Source organism: Atta colombica, unplaced genomic scaffold (assembly GCF_001594045.1).
Source record: "Atta colombica isolate Treedump-2 unplaced genomic scaffold, Acol1.0 scaffold9, whole genome shotgun sequence".
Lineage (NCBI taxonomy): Eukaryota > Metazoa > Arthropoda > Insecta > Hymenoptera > Formicidae > Atta > Atta colombica.
The window spans coordinates 1,629,997-1,651,788 of NW_017259583.1; the positions used below are offsets into that span (position 1 = coordinate 1,629,997).

At 32.3% G+C, this 21,792-nt stretch overlaps 1 protein-coding gene across 3 annotated transcripts in view; it reads left to right on the top strand.

Annotated features, from left to right (window-relative positions):
* The window catches only part of LOC108693455, a 46,633-nt gene that overhangs the window by 14,734 nt on the left and 10,107 nt on the right, over positions 1-21,792 (top strand). The gene's annotated exons all lie outside the window — the stretch shown is intronic.

Below are 21,792 nucleotides of genomic sequence, written 5' to 3' on the forward strand. Positions count from 1 at the left end.
ATTAAAACGGAAACAAGTCCATATCTCTATCCGCAAAACTATGAGTGCGGTGGATTTCGCGCGTCAGCGAAAAGTTTCACTTGCTCGGTGTAGAAATCATCATTATTAAAATAGATGCTTGATGTACTTGCCGTTTAAAATACATACTTAGTCCACAACGTATTGCAGTGGCACGAACAAGAGAATTCTTCACAATCTCGTTTTATTGAAACTAGCTTCCTGATATGAAGAGAGAGAAAGAAATACATACATATACACCCGCACAATATCGCCACAATTAGTATCGTTAAAGAAATTAATAATGTATCTGCCGCTCGCGTTTTCAGACTTTCTATATAATTAGCGCAAAATCTAAGTGGCAGTGAGAGCGGATGATTTATAGTTGAAGATAAGAGCAATCAGTCGCAGAATCTCTTTCGCACTACGCTGAAGGAATTTGCTTTTCCTGCTTTTACGTATAAGGGAATCTTCTTTTATTGAACTTACTTAACACTGGACGGGATCTGCCGATGAAGAAATAAAAAGTGCAAGCGCCGTGGAATTCTGCAGACTTCCAACCGGAAGTAAAAATAAAATGCATATCCTTCTAATATATGCCTCATTGCGTCTCTTGTCGAAGTTTTCTACTCATCATCGGGAAACGCCCCGGAAGTTGCCGCCGTGCGTAGAAAGTTCGATGCGTTTATCCTTGTTTTTTTATCGAGTACTTATGTATATCATAATGATGATAGTGAAACCAGAAAGTAAATTTATGCATTGATTTACCTATTTATACATTCATATAGAAAACAAAAATTCTGAAATAAAATAAAACATTATGACTGCGTTACGCACTAAAAACTTAAAATATACATAAATTATTTTTTGCTTTTTACTTTGCAAAGAAACAGCATTTTATAGTTCTCACATTTTTTTGTTGCACGATTTTAATTCATATGTATTATTATAATATTAATTATTTTAAAAGAAACTATCTAAGAAGCAGATAACATCTTTTAAACATGAGTAAAATTTTTAATTGAATGTTTTCGCTGAATTGATATAACGGTATTTGAATTAGAGATAAATCTATGAATTGTTGTAATTACACTTTAATTGGGATATTACAGCTTTAGCGGCGAAAGAATTAAATGGAACGGAGAGAGAGAGAGAGAGAGAGAGAGAGAGAGAGAGAGAGAGAGAGAGAGAGACACTCTGCAGCTGCGTTGTTCTTTATTGTTTGTAATTTGTTGAAGATACGTGAGAGAATTTGCGCATAGTGGAGAAAAGAACTGTGAAGTCATGCTTTTTCTTCAACGAATGAAAGTTGGTACGACGAAGTGTTCGTTGGAAGGTCCCGACACTCGTTTGAAGGTTTCGACCGCGAAGAAGGAAACGCCTGTTTGGCGTGAGAGTTTATTTTCCGCGATAGCGTGCTATTACAGGAACAAGTACGCGTGAATACACTTGTCGCACATATGACGCGAGAAACTATAATTATTGATTAAAAAATATTGTAGCTCTGAATTTTCGATCCTTCCAAAACGTTATGAGATTCTTTTGTTGCAAAAAATGACAATTTTATCCTAAAAAATTATATAAATTAAAAAAAATTACTCATATATTATATTTTTTATTTATTTTTTATTATATTTTTTATATATAAAATTTTTATTTAAAAAATTTTATCTTATCTTATTAATATCTGTCATGTCTTTTGTCATAACAATCTTATATGGATATTCAAGACGTGTACAAATAAAGAAATTTTTGAAAATAATTTTTTCGAAAATTCGGGTAATCAGATATTAAGAGTTATCAGATAATTTCATTGATCCCTCTTGCATGTATTCTTATTTTAATTTTATTTTATAATGAAAGATCCTTGTAATGCTTTTCTCTTTATGATGCAATACTCGGCAAGTAATGCGCACGGCAATAGTATTTCGATTTTGCAGCTGTGCGATTAGGCGAGACGGATCCATTCATTTCTAAATGATTTCAGCATTTATCAACGTCTCGGATCGATATTCTTCCCAAGCGAATTATTGGATATTGTGCACGAAAGACTGCATCAAATTAATAGCTCTCTATGTTAATTGTTCAAGAAAGATGCTGTAGCCGTTACGTGGCTGTGAAAGCCACGTAATTTAATAATTACGTAGATCGAATCAATTTTAAGGTGGCGAAATCTTCGCTTGATCGTCACTCTCTTGCGATGTTTTGCAAGAATATGAAGCATCTTCACGCGATGTATCTATCACCGATCAAACTTTCAATTGAGTGTCTTGTAAGCTTAACATGTAACACATACTTTATCAAATTGCGATGTTTTTTTAATTCAGAAAAAAAAAATCAAATTATTTGTTGCTCAACGTTTTAACTCATTAATTTTTAAAAAGAACATTAAATGTACATAGTGTTGTACAAATGTTGTACAAATTACACGCGATGAAAATGTAGATTTTCTGATAAGAAGATACGAGTAATTTCTAAGTGAATGCTACTTGTAATGCTCTGTTCTTAAAATTATTAGGAAAGTTAAAGTAAAATTTTTTAAATAAAACTTTTTTTAAATAAAAATTTTTTTTTTTAAATAAAAATAATATTTCATATAAAAATTTCATATAAAAATGTATTATTGAGAAATAATAATTTTTATTTATTAACAAACGTTTATCACACATAATATTTCTTTAGCGTCAAAAAATGCAACTTCTTTTAGATTATTCAAATTTTACTTATACTGCTTAAATAAAATTTTTCTACGGCGCCACGAAGTTGTTTCACTTTTTTTGAGCGTATTAAATGTCAGAAATAAGCTGCAACATGGAACGCGAGAACGGAGCATGAAGCGATTCCTGTATGTAGGAAAGCATAGCAGACTCTTCGAGCTTAATTCTAAATTTAGAGTCACGCATGTTTTTATAACATTTTTCAGCTGGACGCTTTTAAGCCACAGCGCGATGCGTTCGAGATGCACTTACAATAATCTTCCGGTACAACGCAAGAATAGATAAAGCAGGAATGCACATATTTATTTACTTTCTATGTACAATTTGTATTTCATTCTTATTTATTTATCTGAATTTTTAGTAAACTAATTAACTATTGCTGAATATTTAGTAGATTATTAATTACCGCACATGCGACATAATTTTAATTAATAAATAATTAATTTATATAAACTGAAATTACTAAAGTTTTTTTGCCGCTGTTCACAATATGCGAAAAATTAGGATGTAAGAATTTAAGAATGAAGAAATACTTTGGATTATAACGCTTCATGCTTTTGTTTCGAAACGCTCTCCTTCGTTTCTTCTAGCAGTAAAATGCCAGCTCAAAGGTCATCTGTATCGACGACGTTGTTTATCTTCACGATAGTAAGAGTATTGTTTTGCGCGATTAATCGGGAAGTTGAGCGAATGTTAGTGCTGCAGCATCGAATTTTCCGCAGTTAAATAAAGAAGAAACAATTAATATATTGATAATGCCATAAGGAATACTGATTCATATTTCTCGCAACAATAGATCGGATGAATAAAAATGAAGGAAATCATATTCCATAAAATAGAAGCTAATCGCTCATGTTAGAAATGTTGTAAAAGCAGAAAACAAACACATATCCTGGATATTTCGTGTGAATAATTCTACATTTTTTTTTTTGTAACGCCTTTGTAAATATGCGTGCTATTTTTATTGAGACGTCAATCCAATAATCTAAAATTATACAATTAGTTTATAGATAATAAAGTGAAAAAATTTTAACTTTTAATTTAATTTTTAGGGTAGGTAATCCAACAATGAATCAATAGTACATTATGAACTATTGCGATATTTCGTAAATGCAACGTTATCAGATTGTGCTGCTATCATGCAGTGACTCGCATTTGAACCCTTTCTCGGCTCCCCAGTCGACTGGCAGAGCGCGCCAAGAACGGCCATTGTAATGTCATATTTTAAGAATAATAATTTTGAGTTGCAAAGTAAGTTTTACGCATTTTTATGTTTTTGTTGTTATATCTATCATTTTTTTCATTGTGCAATAGTTTTGTGTGCACATTTGGCTTTATTATTCTGTAAGCAACTTTTTCTATTATATTATTTTACCATATTATTTAGGAGATTATCGTGGAAAAGACTAGGTGGTCTACAATGAATCATTTTAACGTAGTGAACAATAGTACAGTGTAATGAACCATGATATATTGTACATCACATAATTTTTTATGATAACTTTCAAAATAATAATTCATTGTAATAATTATTTAGAATATGGTTCCACCTCCACCTAAAAAAATATACTCGTTCGACGCGTTTTCACTCAAAACGAAAGAAAAACACGGTAGTCGGCCTTGTGAATCCTCACCTTATAATTATCTTATTTTATAAATAAACATTTTAAAATATAGCAAAACTAAAATAATCCTAACAATTCGCAGTATAAAATATTCATTGTTAAAAATAGCACCCCTTGTACACAATGAACCATTTCCCGTTTTTTAAAATAATCGAAATTATGACTAAACTTCAGGGATAACTTAAAAATTATTATTTACAGTATGTAGTCAACTAAATTCATAAACTGTATGCAAAAATTCAGACCTTCAATTCAATAATTGAGAGAAATACGAGTCTCTAAAATTTACATGATTCATTGAACCAATTATCCTACTTGATTAATTTATTATTAATTTGTTTATTAATTTAATTGATTAATTTGACGTATGTTATTTAATATGTGTAGCGAAGTGATCTACTTTTCTTCAAATACAATTGTAATAAAATACCGCTTGTTGTTTCATGTTGCACTTAACAGAGTACGAGTTTCGAAGAAATGATTATCGGAATTGAGAAATAATTGGCGTTAGGTGTTGAACTAGAATATTACTGTTATTTCTCTCTAGATGTTATTTCTCTTTTAAGCATTGATATTTCCGTGCAGAATGATAGCCTATAAACGATTATACTTCCAATAACACTAGCAATAAAGCGTAAAGAAACATTTTTAAACGTATAAGATAAATTATAAAAGGATAAAGAGGGAGTAAGAAAAAAAGCAAAGAAAATTGTTCGGGCAAATATATATATAGATAAGTTCTAACGGGATGGCGCGTGTTAAAAGCAATTATATTTCGCTTTCTCAAGAAGATAGCTCATGTTTGTTATGATTTAATCTGTAAGCAGTTTACGTGGATTTTATCATATATCCAAGCATCCGATTTTAAATTACTTAATAACGATTGGAGAGCGAAAGACAAGGAAGCAAAAGGAACCCTGCGAGAAAATGTAGAGATTCGTGGGAAAGCGAGTGAAAGCACTTTTTCACTATGGCTTTAACATACCCTCGTCAATTGAGTGATGCTGTTAGAGATAACGAGCGAGCGAGTCGCGATGAATAATAAACGATCATCCGCACTGTTGTTTCCCAAAGCGTCATCATTTCCACCAATGTAGGTTAATTTTAATCTTGGTTTAACTTCTTATTTTTTATCTTTTTTTACATTGAAATAAGATGTTATTATCTGCAGCATTATTTTAAATGAAAATAATTTTGTTAATTCACAATAACACCGTTAATAAAATAAATATCTATACACGGAGAGAAATTTTTCTTAGAGTTTACTCTGAAAATATGATAGTCGTGGGAAATACAATATTGTATTTCAAAGAATTTTAATATAAATCTCTCTCATTCATTAATAAAACTATAATAAAATATAAAATAAGTTTAATCAATGTTAGTGAAGTGCATGATGATAAAAATCTTTAAAATATTGTCTCAAATATTTGTATTGTACAATACCATATTTTCAGGATAAATTTTAAAAGAGAATTCTCTCCGTGTTTTTTACTTTAATAACATTTTTTATTTGTTTCATTAACACTGTTATTGTGAATCAATATGATTATGAAAGTTTCAATTAAAGTAATGCTGTTGATATGACATTTTTTTCAGTTCTGAGAATTAGATAAAGAAAAACAGAAAAAAGATAAAGAGTAAGTTAAATTGAGAACAGTTAATCTACATCGAGAAGTATTAATCGGAACAAGCGGTAGCGCCAGTTTCCGTAAAAATTACAGTTGCAGAAAAATAAAACGAGCATGCCGGAAAATCCTCATTATACGATAATGCTTTCTTCTCGCCTTGGAAATCGTTCGACCGACGAGAGAGTTACCTCTAAGTGTTTACTTGTTCTCTAAAATTATCCTGTCCGTTTTCCGTTGTGGAATTAAGACTGTATTCATTTATTTATTATCAAACCTGATTTACTCGCGGGCCACTTTTTCTTATACTTCATAAAGGAATTGTGCGCATCGCGGTCGCGGCGAGCGAAATTGGGAAATGGACAAGCGCTAATAACACATGAATGCGCTTCCTCATTGTGTGCATCCTCACCAAGTCAGTGTCAATGCCACGTACACGAAAGTAGGATATTGTCAGACACTGCGCGAAATTGTACCTACCTAGACTTTCACTTGTTATTAGGAGTGCCGAATAGAAGCGGATTAGCCTGCACCGTGTCTAATTAATACGCGGAAGAACCACTTTAATGATTGCATACCGAAAAAATTCACGCTACTGAATTATAGCGCCTTTGGAAGATTCATTTACCTTGGTGGCGAAATTGAAAGTTAAATCTTTCATATCTCAAGTAATTGTAACGAACAGTATTTTTACAATTATTTTTTACAATTATTTTACAATTATTTATAAGGTATTAAAATGAATGTAAAAATATAATACTCTGAGGTATTTTCAGTAGAGGGTGAAGTTTTATGTCGAAATGAGTATTCCGAAACGAATGCTTACGACTCGGCTTGAATATAATTCTCACGTTCTCTCACATTTCTTCAGCAGGCAATGCCAAATGCTCCGGCACGTAGCGGAACTTTGCCCCGTACACGTTCTCCGGGCTATGGTCTCCGATTGCGGACTTCTTCCAGAATGTCACGTGTGCTGGCTCGCAGCATGTTTGACGAATACAAGCGCTCGCGAGTGCGCGTATTCTTATGCGTATTTACTTCCTTATCCCGACTACGCCGCGCAATTTTATAATTTACTGCCGCATCTATCCTGTTGCATTGTCATTCATATCGAATTATGATAATACGATAACGAATAGTCTGCCAAGTTCATGAACAACTTGGTCTCAACATCATCAATTCTGTCTCTTATAGAATACGTAACTGTTTACGCAAGTTATTATTACTTCTATAAGTTCTAGGGGTAATACTGCATATAAAAATAATTATGATTTCTATCAATTATCGTTATACTCAATGATGTATATATTTTTTTCTATAGTATGTAGGTAAACATTTTCTGATAAGTTGAAAAAAATTTATATTATATTCGCCCAAATTTTAACAGACATTTGTTTATTTTATTTTTTAACTTGATGTCAATTTTCAAAATTATCAAAATTAATTTTTATATATTAGTTTAAATTCTAAATTGAATCCTGAATTAATATTCGGATCAGAAGTGTTGTCAAAAAATATTTAAGAAAGAATTATTTATATTATTAAATATAAAATGAACGTGAAGAATTAATTATTTACATAGTTTAAATTGTGTATAGAAATTAGAATCTTAATTATGCTCTTATCAAAGAAATTAAGATGTCAATTTCAGAAAAATTTTACTATCTGATTTTTTATTATCTGTTTAGAATAATTTTAAAAAATGTTAATTTTTTAGAAATTTTTGTCAAATGTTAAAATACATCAGGAAACTACCTAATCGCGTATCTCTTTTGCTTTCACATGTCTGAATTTAAAACGGTTAGGAGTAAATTCTTCGCACGATGCGCGACATCCTTTTGACGGTTCATTGTCCCCCATGACCGAAATCAAATCATCGTTACGATATCGCTTGCGATTTCGCACTATAGACAGCACGATCGAAAAGTTCGTGGTAAATGAACGAGAGAAAGAGGCATTGACCTCTTTGGCAGCTCACGCTCTCATACACACACACACACAAATACGAACGCACATGTGTGAGCGCGTAGTGTACGCGATCTTGCGACGTCAAATTCCGGATAGAAAGCTGTGCAGATCATCGTCGAAATCTTTTAGGAAGGCGTAAAAATTAGGCATAAAGGTGCCTTTTCGTGCTGACGCTCATTTTCGGCGTCAAAATAAGTTACGTGATAGAAATTGATAAATATCAAAGCGTCAATTTTGATCACGTAATCTATTTTGACTCTTAATTTTGACTACTTAACTCTTAATTTGCTTCTTCAAATGGAATAATTTTCCAAGACAGAATCATGGAAAAAAAATAGAATCTTTTAACTGTGTTTTCTATGACGCTCGGTGTAACATTTTGTTTTAATGACCGTCGAAGCTCCGCGTTGAATAATTACAAATTTTCTGCGAATTAATCAAACCGGTATGTAGCTGAAACAAGATTCAATAGTATGTTTGTGACTCACAATGTTTGTCATCATGTTACTCATGTCATGATGCAAGTCACTGTGAAAACTGTTTATTACATTATTACGATGTGCATGCATCGCGACATGTTTCCCCTGCGAAAATTTATCGAATTTGGTTCTGCATTTTATCGCAGTAGACTTCCCTAGAAAAACAACACGGTACTTCCCTATCGTGGGTGTGTCGTATCGCAGTATAAATACAGTCATGATGTAACGTAGGCACATCTCTAATCACGTTGCTGCTGACAACGAATATTGCTGTCAAGTCAGCAATAAAACATTAGTATTGTCTTTAGTAATGTTTATGGAGAGAATTTGGGGAATGTCAAGAAGAATTTCTTTGAAACGTAAATATACTTTCAATCCGAAAGTTTTATGAGTGTGTTGACACTTTGGAAATTCAAATAGAAACGTCTTTGATGCGATATTTCTTACTGATGTTCAAGTCGTGTTAAAGCTATGACACATAAAAGAACTTAAACAATAAGACGTAAAGTAAATCAACGTTTTGGATTTATGCTGTTTTAGTATTGTCTTACGTCTTTGTTATGCTTGACCGATTCGCTTACATTTATTGCTTACATCTTACTATTTTCCGTTTCTTTGTATGCCACAGCCTTTACACATGAAATTGAAAACTTCGATAAAAAAGTATCTGAAAGATATAGTTCATAATTTATCACGTACGTGATATTATTGCTCTGTTAAATATTTGTGTTAAATATTTGTGATAATAAATAATTTGTCATTGAATTATATTCTACACAATTAAATAAAATACTTACTATACATGATGCAAAATTTTTAGAAAATATTATTTTTAATTATTCATTGCAATTTGATATTCATATTTGCAATTTTTATTTTATAATCGATTCATCAAGTTGAAATATTAAATTTGCAAATTAAGATGCTTAATTTTAATCTACTTAAGAAATTATTCGACAAAAGAGATTTTAATTTTATCTTGTAATGTATAATAAAAAATTATAATATTATATTTCAAATTTTTGTGAATAATTCTTTCTATTCGTCTCTGAAAAATAATTATTTTTAAATCATGTTGTTCTTATAGGTGCGACTCGCGTAGGCGTAAATAGGGGGAAGATGACAAGATACGAATACAAAGCGTTCCTGCAGAACGAATATTAACTATCTAAGAGAGTAGGCGTGTACGTCGGAGAGAAACCAAAAGATGAATTGACGAAGCTATCATTTTGTTAACATGTCACAGTCGTAAATAATTATGCAACTTGTAGTATCGAAGATGAGAAAAAATTGACGAGATCAAATATAGCTGCGAAAAAAGATGTTCATCGTGAATACGAACGATTCGTTCTTGCTATGAGGCTCCGATATTCCTGAACAACACTAACGATGTTCAACTTCTTACGTGTTAAATGACGGTAACCTTTTCCGCTGAATCTTTCAAGGTAATTCCAAGCGAAGGCGCATATTCTGCTGAATTGCTTGTGCATATTTGCTCTTTTGCGACATTTTGCGACTGCAGTTGCCTCAGATTTATTCATTTTCATACAACGATCTTGAATGATGTTTTCATAATATAAAATGGCGTGTCGAAGAAATATCTTCAAAGTTTGCAAATTTTGAAAAGAAGTAAATAATTGATTGATCTGATGTAAATGAAAAACGATTCAGTTGGTTCACATCAACTTTTCCTTTTCTTTACATCGTGAAAAGCGTTATGAAACGATATTATATTTCTTGTAGCTTTTGTAAGAATTATAATGATCTAATAACTGACACAGATTTACAAAAAAAAAGTCCACAATTTTATACACGAAGCATCTTTCTTTATAGAAAGAACGGGATTATTCTTGGAATAGCCAGCTTGACCGATCGATGATTGTGAGATGTGTGTACCAGAACAAGATTTCTTCGGTTCCTTCTAAGGAAGGAAATCTACCTGGCAGTCCTTGTGCTACTTCGCGGTCATATCAGTCAATTCGTCGGCAGTAATATGCTGTTCAATCACGCACAATTCATTCAATTATATTAACTACCTTCTGAATAATTTCCGAAGAATCCGTTTTATTTAATATCTCGCTATAATACGTGTATCATATTGTATCTCATTTATATCAAACTTCTTCATTTGTAACCAAGAAAGTTCATTATTTCTTCAATAAATTCTTCGCGCGCGAAACTAACGAACACTTGCTGTGAAGCACGTATAGAAATTGTTAAGCCACTTTGAACAGTATGCAACTTCGTAATTTCTATCGCGAAGACTCACCGGACATCAGAGGTTCATCGCTCCCGGAAGCACTATAGTTCTCGCGGGATGCGACAGGTACGTGAGGTGCAAGTATACATAAGAATCACAAGTTTAGAAACCAACGTTGTAACTAATTAATGTGCGAGTCTGTTCACCCCAAAGAAATTACCTTATTAGTTATTTTGTTTTGACGGTAATTAAACTCAGTCGTCTAGGGAAAAGGAGAAAGTCTCCAGGTTGCGTGCATCGGTCACTGTAACAAAGTCTTGCATTAATTATGTCATGGATCGCATCGTTTCGCAGAATGAAATTCTAATACAAGAAAACTCCAAATTAGAGAAAGCGAGAGAGAAAGAGAGAGAAAAGGTGAATAAAAAAAGATAGAGTCACTACATAAAATTATTCACCTCAATAGATAAAATTATTCACCTCAATAGATAAAATTATATATCTTTTGATATCTTATCGTTCCAGTTAGGATTAAAAATAGGTAATTGGATTTTCCTCAACATTTAAGCAAAAGAGAAAAGGATGACGTACGACGACCTAAAATGCGTATGGAAATCGAAATATTTCGGAATAAAAATTGATGAGACAGAAAAAAGAAAGTGCACGCTATTCGATGATCCTAGAAATCGTGATACGATATATGCGTCCGATTTCTTCCAAGAAACTAAGAAAATGCAGACCTACTTGACCGAGACCGGTTGATTGAGGAACGTATGTATCTCTATAAGGTATCGAAAAAAAAGAAGTAATTGATGCATAAACAATATTACCTATGTGAATTAAATACTATTTAGAAGAGAGCATGAACGTATACATTTTTTTCGACGCATTCTTTTTTTTTTCAAAGACAACATTTTACCTCATCCGCATTGTGTATATTTTACCGTTTCTTTCCGTAACATTATCGTGAAAAAATGACTGATTATTAATACACCTTATACATTTTTTGTTATAACGATTTTATCTATTTCATTATATTATATAAAATGCCTTTATATTATTAAATTTTTTTCTTCCTCTAAATATTCATAGATAGCATGTTAAAATATAATTTTTATATATATATATATATAAAACGTAATTTTTGATATAATATAATAATATAATAATAATTTTTATATGATATATTAAAATATCAAAATTTTAAATTTTATACAATAAGATTATTTATCCTACTATTAGTCTCTACAGTTGAACTACAGTTGAATTAATATACAGCAGGTACAAAGAGAAAGGAAGAAAAAGAGCATGGCTAGAAACGATATCGTGGGTCCGGTATTTTTCTCCAACGAACTCCTATGACGTAGGTTATTCAAGTATACAGTTGAATGATTTCGACGAACTTGTCACGAGTGTCGCAGGCTTTTAGCAATGCTTCCGGATGACTATAGGAACGAGACGATTGGGAAGCTTAAGAGCCGCGAAACACACATACTTGTCTTTCTTTCTTTCCCCATGTACGTGGAATATCGGGGACACTATCTGCTCTGCTCTCTTCTCTCTGCTCGCCTTCTACGAGCAATGGGAAATCTAGCACGCATCACACGAGCGCTAATCCGACATAGTTCCGAGCATCTCGGCTAAGGATTGTCCATTAGAACCGGAAGTTTTACTCGTGAATTTTGAAACGAAACCTTTCCTGTTTATTGCATTAACAAAATATATTCATTTAATTCATTGATTATTTACATTCATTCAATTACATTTTGCATTAATATTTATTAAAATCAAATAAAAATTTTGGTACTGAGGTCTCATATAACTTCAAATGTTCATATGTAACCACATGCAAGACAGAAATTTGTAAAATGAGGTAGGACTTCCATAGCGTTATATGCCTCTCAAATGTTCTTAAGTGTGTAAAGTTAACACATAATTATATGCTAAATATGCTAATTGTAGCAGGTATAAAAAATAAAATATTTACGAATTAAAGATATACGAGATAAAGACAAATTATCAGGACTGATGGCTTGAAAGTTAGTGAAATGATAGTTTATATCTGTAAATGATAAGAGATTAAGAGATGTCCTCTTTTTCATGCCTAGAGGTAAAATAAAAATCACTCAACTCTGTCACTTTATCATAAATTAAGTGATATCTTGGTGAAAGTTGGCAGTGATTAATTATATATTATTTTAAAAAAATATAAGATACCTAATCCGAATATAGACCTTTGGAAATATTGTTGATTCTCATTTTAATTAAAAAAAAAATAATACGAGTAGACAAGTTTTAGTTTCACGTTGTATCCAATAAAATTAACTATATATGACAAGTCAGATTATGATAATTCATGGTCATTTATTTAAAAGAGAGAATTTTCGAAAAATGACGTAGGTGGGCAATGCGTGGGCCACATTGGAAAGTCGAACCATGTTCGGACTTTTATATCAGATATCTTCTCGCTAAAAAAAAGACACCGATGCGATTTATGGAGCTTTACTTTATCTTATCTTGATATCTCGGCATAAAATGATATTCCGCTTTCGGAGAAGAGCGAAAAGCGCTAAGCAGGCGTTACGAATGTGGAATTAATCGTACGATCGCAGTGAAAAGACGGTTGGTGGTTGAGGCGTGGAGCGAAGTGGCGATGATCGCAAGGTTACGCGAGGGAAAGTCCACCTCGCACATCACCCACACAATGCCGTTTCGCGCATTCCGATTCTCAAAGTGAAAGACCGAAGCCCCGACATTAAAAAACGTCATACATATGGATAAAGCGTGCGCATATAGGCGCCGTGCCGTGCGGATGAGTTGATTGCACACTCGCGCGGCCTCATCCAGCCCACGCGTACATACGCACGCAGTACGCACCGCAACTGCGAAAACGCGTGGAAAGCCGGTCTCGGTGCCGCGAGAAACCTGCATGTTCTTCGGAATAACGAAGTCGGAAAGAATGGCAAGAAATTCAGTGACGAATATAGGGCACAAGGAGCGTCTGTGCAGACCAAACAAACGAATAGATATAAGCAGAAATTTAGAACGAAATAAAGATGTAATAATAACAAGATTTATATTACATGAAAGCAGGTTGTAATTTTTAATTTAAGATTGAGGCTGGAGTAATTCTCTTCCAACTAACAACGCAAGGAAGGATACATTTTCTGCATTAATATTCTAATAATGTAAAAACGTGTAATACCATTAGAGCTATATGAAATTACATACTATATATCATACAGAATACGTATGTTGCAACTAATAAAAATATCTAAAAATAAATATTGCTCCTTTGTCATTTCTCTGTAGGCGCATTATATTATTTAACATTAAGTAATATTTCAGGTATATTCTTAGAATATTAAATGTAACATTCTAAGAATATTTTATTAAAATTATATAATATTTTCCAAAAAAGATGAAATTAAATAATATTCTTCAATTATGATTATATATATATATCCACACTCTTGATAATATTATATGATTGTTAAAAATAACGTTTAATGTTATTGTAATATCGTATAAACATTAAAATTATAAAATTAATATTATAACAACATTTACTTTAATTTATAAAATTACATCTGTTCAGTATAAGTATACGTTTAAGGACTAAAAATGATTTTGACGCGCAGTTTTAGAATTAGATATGTACTTGAAATCACGCTGAAATATTTTTCTAGTACATGATGCAACATAAACTGATAAGAACTTTTTGTTACTGGATTGTGAGTTTAAATTGCATTAAATTAAAAATAATTAACATTTACAAATATCTTAATAATATTTCAAGGATATATTAAGAATATAACATTAAGGATATTATATAAGTGGATATATAATACTTCCATAGAATATTCTTGTAATATTAAAAAATATTATATGATATTCTCGAAAATTATAACTCATTTTAATTTTTTAAAATAATATCCATATAACATTCTAGGCATATTTTGCGCTTATACGGTTTACGTTAATTTATTTAACGTCGCAGAAAAATTAAGCGCTCAAGTCAAATTTCAACAAAATTTCTTTTTACCTAAGAGTGACTTTATGAAGACAAAAATGTCTTATTTAACATGTTGGACCGATATTGGCTGCGATTAGAGGAAATATATTATTAAGAAACCCATTATTAAGAAACGTGAAATAGTTGATTCAACTTCGGTTTCGGAATGCCGCGGTAAAGGGTACCTACCTCTCGTAGCCTGATCGAATCTGGGAGCAGAAGGATCGGATACACACGGGCGCAGTCCCCAGTCTAGCTGTGGAGGAGGTGTGGTTACGATCGGAGCTGGTCGACCTCGTTTAGGACCGGTAAGAGCATAATACGGATACGCGGCGTCGCGCCGCTTCGACAAAAAGGAGCGAACGTAAAATCGATTCTGCAACTGTTTTGTCCATGTGTACTGCAAACACGTCAAGTACGTTTTCGTTTTACTGCTTTATCGGAGTAATAAATCGTATGAAGAAATGAATGCGGATATTCTCTCATTTCGCTTCTGATGCAGAACACATTCACTGTCTCGGAGCATATTAATTCATGTTCTCATTGTTAAGAAATTCTTTACTTCTTCCCCTGACGACAGATTTTTTGACAGAGGAATGAAAATGCTACACTATACGGTACAACACCCTTGAAATTCGAAAGTATGAGAGACTAGCTGTTCAAGTTAAGAGCTAACCCCAGAGATAAACGTACATAACGCTCTGGAATTGGTGTTTTAAACAAAGGAAAAACGGGAAATACATGCTTTACTTAACGAAATGTGCAGAATGCTTACTTAAAACATAAAATCGTACTACCGTCCTCTCGTACAGTTTTATGTTACTTTGCTTCTTGTAAATACTTACATATGAGTTACTTACATATGAGTTACTTTACATTATAAAAGTAATAAGGCTCAATAAATTTAAAAAACAGAAAGACGAAGGACTATGAGCCTAAGATTAATCGTTATAAATTAAAATTTGAACCGTTAATAAATAAACATGTCATACAGTTAAAATATAAAACTTTAATTTGCCGGTAATAAACAAAACAACACCAACCATTTCAATTTCTGTTGGATCATTATCAATGTAAACAAAAATAACAGTGGAAATATTACATAGATAAGATATATAAAAATTATAATTCACTCTCGATCACAGTATTAATTATCAATCTCGCTCAATAGGAAATAAATATTATAAGAATTTTGTAATTGTATCGATAATGTATTCCTCTAGATTGTGTATGTAGATAGATAATAGACAAATATACTTGTTTCTTATAATTGTATGTCAATATAATATAAACATCGTCTATTCTTAGGCAATGCGATGAGATTGAAAATGTAGTCATTTCTCTAGGAGACAATATGAGTTACTTTACAATTTGTTACAGTAAAGTTTTTCACGCAACATGTAGATAATTTTTAGGAAAGTGGTTTGGTTCTTTTTTTTTTCAAGGAAACCTTGTTTCTCTGTATTGAAAACCAGATTAGTATTTTGAAATGCAAAGTGCCTCGGGAGGATATATATTCAAGAATAGAATGGTTCCGGGTCATAAGCCGGAAACCGGTTTAAGTTCGGCTCGAGTACGAACTCCATCACTTTTGGCGTTAACAAACACGTTAAAATATTACGATAGAGTAGAATACGAATCCAAAATAGCAACAAATCAGTTTTTGTTGCACAATATTTATTTATTTCATACGGCGAGAGAGAGGAAAGCTCGCGATGATACCGAAATGTAACGTTATTCGTTGCAGGCAACTGTTTTCCATTAGCTACGCCATGAAGTATACAATGCGAGCGTCTCTTCTCATTTTTCGCGCGATTATGTGAAACTCGTGCACATTCGCGTCGGAAGCCGAATGACCCAAATGAAATACTTGGGCAGATAAAGAAGTCTCGACTGTATAAGCTGGGTAAATAAAAAAGAGAAAAAAGTGTGGACTAGCGGCATCAAAATTGCTGTTGCTCAGATGTAACTAATTCAATAAACGTAGCTATGCTAAACTGCATGACGTGCATTGTCGTCGATGACATATCAATTGTTGCCATTTAGTACCTTTTATGCTATAGTTAAGTACATTACATCAAAGCTTTTAATATTATTGATAATAAAAATTAAAGTGAAATGTATAACGTATTTTGTGATGACTTAATAAATATAAAGTGATTCTAATTTAATATAATCCCATATAAATTAGTAAATTACGCTTTAAAGAGGAATTTTAGAATATATCACCTCACAATCATGATCTTGTAATTACTTTTATTAAATTAGAAAGATCATTAAAATGATCTTGTTTCATAAAGAAATATAATATTGCACAATATCGTTTCACTCGGAGTGGCAGCGAGTGCCTATAAAACGCAAGACTATCTGAGGCTACCGTAAATCACAGATTCCAAAGAATGAATTCAACATGACTGTCGTTATGTCCAAGTGATGCAGACGGCACGCTAATAACGCGAAAAAATGGTCGTTAATCATGCGACAACGGTTCCCAACGCAACGATTTACTGTTAGACGGAGATTACTTGGTTCGGCATGCAGCTAAGTGAGTGCAGTTTTGCAGCGTATTTACTTAGAAGGTTCACAAATTGCATAACGCGTAATGAAATTAAATTATGTTTTGTGAATTATGATTTATCGACCTCTTTTCTACAATATAATTAACTTTAATAATTTTAATAAAAATTATTCCAAAAATATTAATTTTTAAGAATTTTTTTTTAATTATGTATATCTATATATATCAGATATAATGAATTTTACAAATTATATATGATAAAAATGTAAATTGTAAAATAAAAAGAATTATAACTAGGATAAAACATTGCCACCTTATGAATTGAAAGTGAACTACATTAAAAATCGTGATAATTTCACGCTCAATTACGATCCTGCTTATCTTTAATTTAATTTACTATAACTGTTCCCAAAAATCTATTTTTATTATTATTTATTATTAATCCTCTGAATTAATTCTATTTTTTTGATAAAAATACAGATCGTTTCTTACAAACGTTTCGTATAAAAGATTTGATACACACGGTAATCATTCAATTGTGACGATCTTGACTGCTTCCGAGCAACGATGTCTCATATGAAATGATGTAATCCGCGCTCTTAATGCGCCTCGAATGGCTAGTACCAGCTACTTATTACCTCGCTCTTGACCCATTAAGTCTTTTGCCTCTCGAGTACTCTCAAACGACGTATCCTGCGATCTCAAATGAACGGTCCACCTTCCTCTTCTCTCTTCCAGGTAATTCTTCGTTCATGCTCCATCGAAAATTCCCAGACGTCTTACGGTTGTTAGGGGCGAGTTTAATGCCCGCAATCAAGCGGCAGACTAACAGTAATTATTGCAGTACGACGAAAAGAATGTGAGTCGCGCCGTAGCGGAATCCGTGTGGATCTCTCACTCCTATGATCACGGAAGTCCTCGTTGTTACTCTCTCCTGTTCTTTACGCTGGAGTTTGTAGTGCATATCCGGTTTGTATTTGTGCGAAGACACATATGTCTGATGGCGAATGGTCTCGCCATTTCTTCCGTAATACATATTATCATTACCATCGTTTCTGTGGGAAATAACGTCGATAATTATTTATTTACTTCACGACACACTTAGCACTTTTCTTCGCATGGGATGATTCACAGGGTCTGTTTCGCCGAATGCGTTATCATTTTATCATTTTTGCATTGTCATTTCCGCACAAAGATAGACTAAATAAATAGTATCGCTTGTTACTTATGACTTACAAGCATTCATCGAGTACTTGGATTATTCATTATTGGTTAATCATTATTCGTGATAAACATGTGATTTATAAATATTAAATATCCGATAAGGAAATTTGAACTTCTCGCAGATAAATATTGATGAATCCTTAATTAAAATTGAAGTTTTTGTTATACATTTATTTACTCATACTTTTAATCGATTTCTTTCTTCTTATATACAATCTTGAGACGAATCCAAAGCTATTTTTGTGAACTATAATTAAATTTCTCTGTACATTTGAAACAGATAATTAAGGTCTTAAAACAAGAGATTTTATGCGGTAAGTAACAAAGCCGCAAGGAACTTTCTGTCTTCCCAAGAGCTTCTCTGCAGGGTTAAAGCCTTCGAGTGTTGCAATATGTAAAATTCATTGGCATTGAACCTCGCCTTGCTCTTCGTCTGCTGTGCCTTGGCGCGCCACGCCACGCGTCATCTCAATGGAATGAGAAGTCCCGACAAGGTCCGCCTCTGTAACCGAAGAAGAAAGGAACTTTGTAGCGACTCAGACGGTTCCGTGTAAAAATATAAAGGGTTTATCCCTTTTCGTAGAATACGCTTACGTAGACACGGGATTAATTTACAGTAATCTTCGAGTAGTAACCACGACAATTATTATGAATGAACAGTTATCTGGTAATCGTTTATGAAGAATGTACTTAATTTATAATAATTGCAAAGGCAACATTATCATGAATCCGCACTAACTCGGAGTCGTCAAAAAACGATTTGTATATTTTAAGTTAATGCGTTTTGTTGGTTTAGAAAAATGATAGAGAGAGAGAGAGAGAAAGAGAAAGAGAGAGAGAGAGAGAGAGAGAGAGAGAGAGAGAGAGAGAGAGAGAGAAATCTGAATAATTAAAATTCTATGCAAGAAAAATATTAAAACATTAATTATATCTTTACAGACTAAACTTTTTTATTTATAAAAAATTTACATTGCATGTTCAATTAATAACGGAATTAATAATGGAATATATTTTTTACAAATATTGATGGCATATATTAAGCTTATTTTAAAATATAACAAAGAATTTCGTATAATTTTTACATAATTTAATAATTTATATCGATAGATTAAGAATATTATTTCTTAAAATTAAAGATTCTTGATTTAAAATAAAAAATAAGACAAATTTATTAAAATATTTAAAAATTTCTAAATTAAATTATTTTGGAAAAATATTTGAAAAGAAAAAATTATATCTAATAAATGTTTTATTTTTTGAAATATTTAATGTACAAAAATTATTTTCTATCAATAAATTTATATAGAAATAAATATATGATTGTTGCATATATATAGTACTCTGGAATTTAAAAAATTTATTAAAGTGTTTCGGTTGAAGAGCTAAATCACATTCCAAACACGGAACTTTCAAGCGTTTGTCTACTTAGACCTCTTGAACCCCATTTAAGCGAAATAACAACCTTGAAGTTCCTATTGCTTTGTCGCGAGAATTATGTTCGCTTCAATGCCACTGCACGAACTGCAATTCAACCTTTTTCTCTTTCTCTGCTTCTTTTCTTTTTTTTTCTGTCTTAAAACTGATCCGAACTGGCAAAGGATTCTTTTCTGATTTTCTTAGAGGAACTTAGTATCCAACCATGAAACACGTTTTCGATATTAATCTAAATTTTTACACGACTGCGTCACAGATTTTTCATGTGTACGAAAGACGCGGACAGGAACGCGAGAGACGTAACGGAGCAACGAGATCGGCAACGGTACTTTGTGCCTGGTCTGCAAATACTCGCAAGTCCTGCATGCTAATGAGACATCACCGTGGACGTCGTCGTGTGATTTTTTTTCGTCCTCGATGATATCCTTCGTTCCAGTGTCGGGCACGCGATTTCTCCTGCGATTAATATCTAAATTAAGAGAGAGAGGATTCTCTAGTTTCGCATCTTTTGCAATAGACAGCGAATATTTGTCAATAGCGAGAGGATGATTCAAGAAATCTTTGCGACGTCGTTACTCTCTAACATTATCTGCATATATGCCAATAAAAAAATTAATAAATAATTTTACATTAACATTAACAAAAAGAATAGTTCAGTTTTGCTAAAGTATCTAAAAATTTAGTTAAATACAGATCTGAAAGTAATTTTGTTGAACTATCAAAATAATTACATACGCTGGAGCTGGTTGCTAGAATGTCAAAACAATGCTTTTGTAGCATTGTTTACATCATGCTTGAGTTTCCTATATAATTATTTTGATGACTCAACAAAATTATTTTCTGACCTGCATCTAGCTAAATTTTTAGATATTTCAATAAAATCATTATTTTAGATATATTTTAGAAGTAGAATATTTTATATATTATTATATAAGCCACTACATTAAATTTTTGAATAATACAATCTATGAAAACAATTTTCTCACTAACGATGCTAATTGCTTTTTGTGAAGCACACTTTCCAAAAAGCATTCACTTTTGATTATATCAATTAGTGCATCGTTAATGAGAAAAAATTATTTTTATAGAATCTCAAAAAAAGTGATCTTACAGTTATAGTGAAAATGATCTAAATATGAAAAATAGTTAAAATAGATAAATTTCTAGCAAATACAGCGATATTGGATGAGTATTGCATCTAATCACATATGACAGAGATAAAATTTAGATTTGTATTATAAATTCTATGGTACATAATTTTCTATCAAATACAAAAAACAGCTATAATTCTAATTGAAATAGTAAAATATTTTTTTGCGTGTGAGATTCGTACTATCAATTCTATGCGCATGATACATAATTTTCTATCAGATACAAAAAACAACGATAATTCTAGCTGAAGCAACAAAATTTTTTTTTTTGCATGAATGGATGTAATCTAAAGAAATATTCGGAATATAATGTGGAACAAAATTAATTAGAAAAACTGGTCGACTCTCATTTTCGACTACCTTCATAGAAAGAAAAATTCACAATGGCACAATATTCTTACGTTATTACTTGCTAATGACGGGTACGGGCTAGGCCATCGCTGTTGCAAATAAAGCCGAGACCGGAAGTGAGGCAATTACTCAGCCGGTCGGGCAACTCCAGTCAATTGTCCCGATTGTATTGCCACAGTAGCCACTGCCGACGTTACGGACAGGAAAATGTACTCACTCGTTTCGTTTTGGTTTTTAACGACTATCCAAGGTAATCGCTCGTTGACAGGCGCGCTTCGTCGTTAAGCGAATTCTAGAGAACGGATGCAAATTGATCCTCCGAAATAGCCTTTTTAAGAGCTAATGGAATTTGGAAAATTTTGAAAAATTTTAAAGAAAAAACTTAAAATTCAGGACAAATTTATTTTTACATGTAAGTATGTATATTTTCTCGGAACAAAATAATTTCTCGCGCTCTATCACGTCCGCTCGCTCCGCGTGCACAA